Genomic DNA, 10,118 nt, shown 5'->3' on the forward strand with positions numbered 1-10,118 from the left:
TCTGCTAATCCCTACAAGCACCACTTATGGTAGAGTCTGTGGATATGGGATTCCTCCATCACTTTGGAACCCACAAAGAGCAGAGGAAGCAAGTCATCCTTAAATCTCATGGGCTGCCAAAGTCTTGAAATACTGAATTATGAAAATCTAGCATTTCTAGTGAATTCCTGAGTCTGATTATTCTTGTTTTTAACTTTTGTTTTAATGTGCTGTTGATTACATAGATGCATCGATTCCAATATGCAAGTTGTAGCAATTTGAAAGCAAATTTCAGACCACTGTGTTTCATAATGCCACAGGATGCCTGCTTCACAACAGAGGGAAAGTGAAAAATTGATTGATGAGGGAAAGGGAAAAATAGGAAACAGATGACTTAGATGTTTATTCTTTTCCTGCTTTCTGTTAATCAGATTGCAGGTCATTCCATTGACCTGATTTTATAGAATTTTATTTCAAATCTGATGAATGACATTACTGTTAGATCTGTTATCAAAGTAAAATTAGCTGTTTTTGTGTTTAACAGCTTTGTTTTCCTCAAGCAGTGGAAGGAATTTAAAAATAATTAATCCTTTTCCTTGCTTTTTTATTATTTTCAGAAAGTGGTCTGCAAGATATGGTTATTGCATTTCAAGGACTAACTTTGAGTTATTTGATGTAATTTGATTGTTTCAATAACTTCTTCATTTTTAAAAATATTAATTATACCCCCTCCATAAATCTTCATCCGCGAAGCCAAGCCAAAGAAAAAGAAGAATTATACTTCTACAGTCTTTTCCTTTTTCTAATATTGTCATCATTATAACAAGCAAATAGGTCAATTATAATGCGAGAATAAATAGACCAAGGATTTTAGATAATAGAAACAGAAACAGAAAATGCTTGAAATGCTCAGCAGGTCAGGCGCCATCTATGGAAAGAGATGCAGTTAACATTTCAGATTCAGAACCTTTAATCAGAACTGTGAATGTGAGGGGGTAAACAGTTAGTTTTCAGTGGCAAAGAAGATGGGGAAAAGTTTGGTAAAGAAAATATGTAATTGGGCATGTGTAATATGTTATTAGCCAGGCTGCGGGAAATGCCCAACAAGCATTTTAAACTAATTTGACAGGTGACAAACTAGACCAAAGAATCAAGAACAAGATCCACAGTGAAATGAAACAAAATTAAAATAAACAGTAATTAATAAATATAATGGATGAAACAAATCATAAATATTTTGGCTATGTTGGGCTTGAAATGCATGAGAAAATGCATGCAACGCAGCAAGATTGGTTGAGCCCTCAGGTGCAAGATACTATAGGCGATTATGATGTAATTTCCAATATGGAGAGCAAACAAGTAGAGAAACAAGAAACAGTTTACAGTGCAACATTTTTAGAAAGAAAATTAAAGACGAAAATGTGGTCAAAGATATTGCTCCTGTCCCATAGATCATTGATATTTCTTGGATTAAAAAACAACCTGCTTAAATTGAGTTAAAGGAAGATGTCAAATTTTTACAGAGGTAATTATTTACCAAACACTGTCAAATGGTGGAAAAGAGTTAGAGGGGGAAAATGAAGTATGATTTGATCTACAATAATCCAGAACAATAGTGATAATAGGGGTGGCATGGGCTTCAATGATCCTAACATAGATTGGAGAAGTTCTGAAAAGTGCTCAATAGAAGTTGCTTCATCAACATATATTCTCTTGGGTAGTCCAGCAGAGTCAAGGATTACTTGCTTCCATTCTATTCTGCATGTACTAAGATGGCTGATGACTGAATAGTTTGGGAGTTGGGTAGTCTGAGGGGTAGGGCATTTTTCCACATTTTCTCAAGACCTGTAATCCAGTATGTTCCTTCCTCTTTCAAGTCAACCATAGAACATAGAACAAAACAGCATAATATAGGCCTTTCAGCCCGCAATGTTGTGCCAACCTATATATTAATACCAAAAAAAGCCCTCTATTTTTCTATCATCCATGTGCCTATCTAAGGGTCTCTTAAACCCTTAAATAGTTTCAGTCTCCACCATCATCCCTGGCAAAGCATTCCAGGCACCCACACTCTCTGTGTAAAAAAACCTTACTCCTGATGTCTCCCCTAAACTTTCTTCCCTTCACTTTGTACAAATGTACTCCAGTGTTTGCTACTCCTGCTCTAGGAAAAAGGCACGGGCTGTCTACCTTATCTATGTCTCTCAGAATCTTGTAACCTCTATCAAGTCACCTCTCATGCTTCTACGCTCCAAAGAGAAAAGCCCTAGCTTTGTTAACTTTGCCTTATAAGACTTATTTTCCAATCCAGGAAACATCCTGGTAAATCTCCTCTGCACCTTCTCCATAGCTTCCACATTCTTCCAATAATAAGGCAACCAGAACTGAACACAATGTTCCAGGTGTTGTCTCACCAGAGATTTTAAGAGTTGCAACATGACCTCTCAACTCTTGAATTCAATCCCCCAATTAATGAACTCCAGCATCTCATAGCCCTACTTAACTATCCTTTCAACTTGCACAGCAACCTTGAGAGATGTCTGTTAAGTATCTGTCCATTAAAACTGTACTCAGTCTTCAGGTTTGACTTTCTACAGTCAATCACCTCATACTTGTCTGGATTGAACTCCATCTGCCACTTCTCTGCCCAATTCTGCATCCTGTCTATATCCTTTTATAACCTACGACAAACTTCAACACTATCCACAACTCCTTCAACCTTTGTATCATCCGCAAACTACTGACACATCAAACATACTGACCCATCCTTCCACTTCTTCATCTAGGTCATTGATAAAAATCACAAAGAGCAGGGGTCCTAGAACAGATCTCTGCAGAACTCCGTTAGTCACTGACCTCCAGGCAGAACACATTCCGTCCACTTTTACTGACTGCTTTCTACAGGCAAGCCAATTCTGAATCCACACAGTCAAGGTTTCATGGATCCCATGCCTCATAATTTTCTGAACAAGTCTCTCATGGGAGACCATGTCAAATTTGTTACTAAAATCCATATGCACCACATCTACCACCCTACCTTCATCAATTTTGTTACCTCCTCAAAAAACTCAATTAGGCTCGTGAGGAATGATCTTTCCTTCACAAAGACATGCTGACTAACCCAGAGAAGACTGTATTTATCCAAATGCTCAGAAATCCTGTCCTTGAGAATCATTTTGATAGTTTGTGCATCACTGATATAAGACTCATCAGTCTATAATACCCAGGATTCTCCCTATTACCTTTTTTAAACAATGGGACCACATTTGCCATTCTCCAATCCTCCAGCACCTCCTCTGGGCCAAGGATGATGTAAAGATCATTGCCAATGCCCTAGCTATCTCTTTCCTTCTTTCCCACAGCAACCTTCGGTATATCTCATCCAGCCCTGGAGACATCGATCTTTTTTTTCCAAACTTTATTTAAAAGATAACAGAAACATAACATACAATATAAAAATAGTCAAAGAAAATGTTTCATTAATACCCATCCCCCCCACCCCTACAGCCAGCTCCCTTAAGGGGAGCAAAAAAATTGATTATATATATTTAAAAAATTATAAATGTTAACAACCTTTCAAAGTATATCTAAATTCATATATTTCAAATATGGAGACCACTTATTAACAAAAGAAGAAGAATTATCATGTAAAGTATAAGTAATTTTTTCCATAACAACACATATTTTCAATTCATTATGCCAACACGCTATATTAATTTCAGTATCATCTTTCCAAGTACTAGCAACACATTTACGCACTACTGATAACACCAAACGTTCAAAAGCAATTTGAATTTTGTCCAATCCTATTCCCCTTAACGAATATAAATTTCCCAACAAGAAAATCGTTGGATCTAACGGTAGTATAAAATTATATAATTTCTCCAAAACTACTTTAATTCCTTGCCAAAATGATTGAACTTTCACACAATTCCATACAGCATGTAAAAAATGTTCCAATACATGAACCACATCTAAAATAAGAATCTGAATTACTAAACCCATTTTTTAAAAACTTTTCCAGGGTCAAATATAATTGATGTAAAATATTATAATTAACCATTCCATATCACACATTAGTTAATTTAATTACGTTGTCTTGACACATATTCACCCAATCTTCAACAGGAAAAATAAATACTAAATCACTCTCCTATTTAAGTTTAGATTTCTCCCAATCTGGTTTATACATACTCTTTGGCTTGGCTTTGCGGACGAAGATTTATGGAGGGGTAATGTCCACGTCAGCTGCAGGCTCGTTTGTGGCTGGCAAGTCCGATGCGGGACAGGCAGACACAGTTGCAGCGGTTGCAAGGGAAAATTGGTTGGTTGGGGTTGGGTGTTGGGTTTTTCCTCCTTTGTCTTTTGTCAGTGAGGTGGGCTCTGCGGTCTTCTTCAAAGGAGATTGCTGCCCGCTGAACTTTGAGGCGCCAAGATGCACGGTTTGAGGTGATATCAGCCCACTGGCGATGGTCAATGTGGCAGGCACCAAGAGCTTTCTTTAGGCAGTCCTTGTACCTCTTCTTTGGTGCACCTCTGTCACGGTGGCCAGTGGAAAGCTCACCATATAACACAATCTTGGGAAGGCGATAGTCCTCCATTCTGGAGACGAGACCTACCCAGCGCAGTTGGATCTTCAGCAGCGTGGATTCAATGCTGTCGGCCTCTGCCATCTCGAGTACTTCGATGTTGGAGATGAAGTCGCTCCAATGAATGTTGAGGATGGAGCGGAGACAACGCTGGTGGAAGCGTTCTAGGATCCGTGATGCCGGTAGAGGACCTATGATTCGGAGCCGAACAGGAGTGTGGGTATGACAATGGCTCTGTATACGCTAATCTTTGTGAGGTTTTTCAGTTGGTTGTTTTTCCAGACTCTGCGTAGTCTTCCAAAGGCGCTATTTGCCCTGGCAAGTGTGTTGTCTATCTCGTTGTCGATCCTTGCATCCGATGAAATGGTGCAGCCGAGATAGGTAAACTGGTTGACCGTTTTGAGTTCTGTGTGCCCGATGGAGATGTCGGGGGGCTGGTAGTCATGGCGGGGAGCTGGCTGAAGGAGGACCTCAGTTTTCTTCAGGCTGACTTCCAAGCCAAACATTTTGGCAGTTTCCGCAAAACAGGACGTCAAGCGCTGAAGAGCTGGCTCTGAGTGGGCAACTAAAGTGGCATCGTCTGCAAAGAGTAGTTCACGGACAAGTTGCTCTTGTGTCTTGGTGTGAGCTTGCAGGCGCCTCAGATTGAAGAGACTGCCATCCGTGCGGTACCGGATGTAAACAGCGTCTTCATTGTTGAGGTCTTTCATGGCTTGTTTCAGCATCATGCTGAAGAAGATTGAAAAGAGGGTTGGTGTGAGAACGCAGCCTTGCTTCACGCCATTGTTAATGGAGAAGGGTTCAGAGAGCTCATTGCTGTATCTGACCCGACCTTGTTGGTTTTCGTGCAGTTGGATAACCATGTTTTTTTTAAAAAATTTTATTTTTCACACCATAAATCACATTAACCATGGTACACACTTTTTACTTTTCACACATATACAGTGCCATTTTCTCCCCCCCCCCATCCTCCCATCCCACCCTCCCTACCTCCCCCCTCCCGTCCATTTAAGGTATACATTCTAGGATACATTAAACCAGTCAGACAATGTTGTCATTCAATAAAAATACACCAGAAATTCTACCGAGTCCATTCTTTTCATTTCCTTTTCCTTCCGTTAACTTAGGTAATGACTGTCCCCGGTAGGTTTTCGCTATTGTATTTAATGTAAGGCTCCCAAATTTGTTCGAATATTTCAATATTATTTCTTAAACTATATGTTATTTTTTCCAATGGAATACATTTATTCATTTCTATATACCATTGTTGTATTTTCAAATTATCTTCCAATTTAATACATTTTTTTGCTACGGCTAGAGCTATCTTAACAAATCTTTTTTGTGCATCCTCCAAATCAATTCCAAATTCTTTGTATTTTATGTTACTTAGGAGGAAGATCTCTGGATTCTTTGGTATATTGTTTTCTGTTATTTTATTTAATATCTGATTTAGATCTTCCCAAATTTTTTTTACTTTCTCACATGTCCAGATTGCATGAATTGTTGTTCCCATTTATTTTTTACATCGAAAACATCTATCAGATACTGTTGGGTCCCATTTATTTAACTTTTGAGGTGTAATGTATAGCCTGTGTATCCAGTTATATTGTATCATACGTAACCTCGTATTTATTGTATTTCTCATCGTTCTGGAGCATAACTTCTCCCATGTTTCCTTTTTTATCTTTATATTTAAATCTTGTTCCCATTTTTGTTTAATTTTACCATTTGTTTCCTCATTCTCCTTTTCTTGCAGTTTAATATACATATTTGTTATAAATCTTTTGATTAACATTGTATCTGTAATCACATATTCAAGGTTACTTCCCTCTGACAAACTCAAGCTGCTTCCTAATTTATCCTTCAAGTAGGATCTCAATTGGTAATATGCCAGCGCTGTATCTTGAGTTATATTGTACTTATCTTTCATTTGTTCAAAGGATAAGAATCTATTTCCTGAAAAACAATTTTCTATTCTTTTAATCCCTTTTTTTTCCCATTCTCTAAAGGAAAGGTTATTGGATAACCATGTTGAGGAACTTTGGAGGCATCCGAGGTGCTTTAGTATTTGCCAAAGCCCTTTTCTGCTCACGATGTCGAAGGCTTTGGTGAGGTCAACAAAGGTGATGTAGAGTCCTTTGTTTTGTTCTCTGCATTTTTCTTGGAGCTGTCTGAGGGCAAAGACCATGTCAGTAGTTCCTCTGTTTGCGCAAAAGCCGCACTGTGATTCTGGGAGAACATTTTCGGTGACACTAGGTATTATTCTATTTAGGAGAATCCTAGCGAAGATTTTGCCTGCAATGGAGAGCAGCGTGATTCCCCTGTAGTTTGAGCAGTCTGATTTCTCGCCTTTGTTTTTGTACAGGGTGATGATGATGGCATCACGAAGGTCTTGAGGCAGCTTTCCTTGGTCCCAGCAGAGCTTGAAAAACTCATGCACTTTGGCATGCAGTGTTTTGCTGCCAGCCTTCCAGACCTCTGGGGGGGGATTTCATCCATACCTGCTGCTTTGCCACTTTTCAGTTGTTCAATTGCCTTATATGTCTCTTCCCAGGTGAGGACCTCATCCAGGTCTAGCCTTAAGGGCTGTTGGCTGTCGTCTCCTTCTTTCTGCCCGGACCGGGGCCTCCGCCTGCTTCACTCGACTGAGGCCAGGGCCACCGCCTGCTTCACTCTGCCGAGGCCGGGGCCACCGCCTCCCCCTCGCTTCTGCCCAGACCAGGGCCTCCGCCTCCCCCTCGCTTTTTACATTTTACACCCCAGTTACACAGCAGTAAGAAAGGGTGTGACTCGGTCAACCCCGTCAGAATCCACCGGGTCCCTGATACATACTATCTTGTAACAAATTATACATAACTGAAATATAACCCTTTTTCAGTATAGAGGAAATCAAGGATTCAAATCTCGACAAAGTAGGTAAAATTATCTCTCTCTATTGATAATACACAAACAAAGAATTTACAGGTATATCAAATCTTTCTCTTGGTTAAAAGAAAGAAATTGCCCCTCTACAAAACAATCTTGTATTGTCTTTATACCTTTAGAATCCCAAATATTTAAATGATTGTTAAACATTGAAAAAGGAATAAGCTGATTGTTATACAATGGAGTTAAAATAAATAATTTATCTTTCAACCCTAACACGCTATTTTTTAACCAAATCTTTAATAAATGTTTCAATATCAGCATATTATATTGCTGTAACAAATTTGAATTCCAAAGAAATATAAATTCATGTATTTCAAACCCTAGGAATACACACCATCTCCACTTTAGCCCAGTTAGGAGGCTGATCTAAGTCCATCAATCTACTAATTAACTTCAACAGGGCCGCTTCATAATAATTTTGAAAATGTGGTGGTTGTAGTTCACCCAATGTATACTTCCATGTAAGTCTATGCAATGCCATTCAAGCTAATCTACCTTTCCATAAAAACTCTCGCACTGCTTTATTCAAATCTTGAAAAAAGCCCTTAGGAAGTAAACAAGGTAGTGACTGGAATAAATATTGAAATCGAGGAAAAATATTCATTTTAATACAATTAACCTGACCAATCAAAGTTAATGGAAGATCTTTCTATTTAATAAAATCTGCTTTAATCCATCTTAATATTTGATATAATGATTGATAATTCGTATCCATAAACACACCTAAATATTTAATTTTATTTGTCTACCTTAATTTTGTAAATGTTTTAAATTCAGAATAATCTCCCACTCCAACTGGTAAAATTTCACTTTTATCCCAATTAAATATATATCCTGATAATTCTCCAAATTTCAACAAACACTCTTGCAATTGTTTCAATGACCGATCCGGTTCCGTCAAGTGTACCAACATGTCGTCCGCAAATAAGATAATTTATATTCTTCATTCTTAACCCTCATCCCTCTAATTTCTTCATTTTGTCTAATAACCTGAGCTAACGGTTCAATAACCAATGCAAATAAGGCTGGTGAAAATGGGCTGCCCTGTCGAGTTGAATGAGTCAATTTAAATGGTAAAGAAATCTGTCCATTTGTCACCACCCTAGCAATTGGGTTTGTATATAAAGCCTTAATCCAACCAATTAAAAAAAGGGCCAAATTTAAATTTCTCTAACACTTTAAATAAAAAAAATCCCACTCAACCCTATCAAAACCTTTTTCTGCATCTAATGCAACCACCATAGGATGGTTAGGTTGCTTTCGATATGCATTGACCAAAGTAATTAATCGAAATATATTGTCTAATGCATTTCTATTCTTAATAAAACCTGTTTGATCAATATGTACAAATTTAGGCAAATATGTAGCAAGTCTATTAACTAATACTTTCACTATAATTTTATAATCCACATTTAATAAAGTAATAGGTCTATATGAAGACACTTTTAATGGATCTCTATCTTTTTTTTGGAATGACAGTTATTAAAGCACTAGAACATGATTCTGGTAACTTCTAATCTTCAGTAACTTGATTCAATACTTCTCCAAATTCATTAGATAAATCATCATAAAAAAGTTTATAAAATTCCACAGGGAATCCATCATCCCCTGGGGACTTTCTGTTTGGCATTTCCTGAATAGCTTCCTTAATTTCAAAATCCATAAATGGAGATTCCAATTCCTGAACATCATTTCCATCTAATACTGGTAACTTTAATTTAGATAAGTAAGAACCAATAGAACCATTATCCTGTTTCCCCCTCAGAAGTATATAATTTTTGAGGGAGTCACGTGATAGAGTAGTGGCCAGTTGGGAAAACCAGCCCTCTCCAGGAAAATAGAAAAAAAAGTCAGGAAAAAGCACAGCATAACAGAAATAAAGTACAAGAAATAGAAGATAAAGATACAGAGAAGAGAAAGAAGATGGTTCCAAGAAGGAGAAAGTAAGAACAGCAGGAAAAAGAAGTAAAAAGTCACCAGAGAAGAAGGAAGAAGGCCTTACCTGCAGGAAGGAACAAGATGCTGTGGTGTCAAGGAGCGCCTGACCCTCGAGGTCAATACCTGCCCTGCAGAGTCAATACCCACACTTCAAAAATGGCTCTCGGAGCCAAACAAAAGTACACAATGGCGCAATCAGAGGAGAAAAAGGACACCGGTGGGAGGGGGCACAGCAGAGGAGCAGGCTGTCACAGACCAAACAGCTGAGAGACGCCCGACACCAGGGTTCTCAGCTGGAAGATAAGCAAGACAGCAGAAGAGGGTGCGACGAAACAGACGTAGAAGACAGACGGAGGAAAGGTCGACAAGAAGACCAATGTCAAGAAGCACAACAGACAAGCAGCCCAAGAGGAACAGCAACAAGAGACCTGACAAAGAGATACACGCAGCTCATCAGGAAAAACAGAAGGACACAGAAACAAAGAAGAGAAGAAGACACAAACACAGATACAGACTCAGAAGAAGAGGAAGAAGAAGACCAAGATCTTCACAGATAAATAGAAGGTAAAACTGATGGACAAAGAGAAATAAAATATAAAAATTATGAACAGAATATAGATAAAGTCTTTTCTGAAGAACAAATGAGATCACTAAAGGAATGGTTATCATGAGAGTTTAATGCAA

The sequence above is a fragment of the Narcine bancroftii genome, chromosome 1 (genome assembly GCF_036971445.1).
Source record: "Narcine bancroftii isolate sNarBan1 chromosome 1, sNarBan1.hap1, whole genome shotgun sequence".
NCBI classification, from domain to species: Eukaryota; Metazoa; Chordata; class Chondrichthyes; order Torpediniformes; family Narcinidae; genus Narcine; species Narcine bancroftii.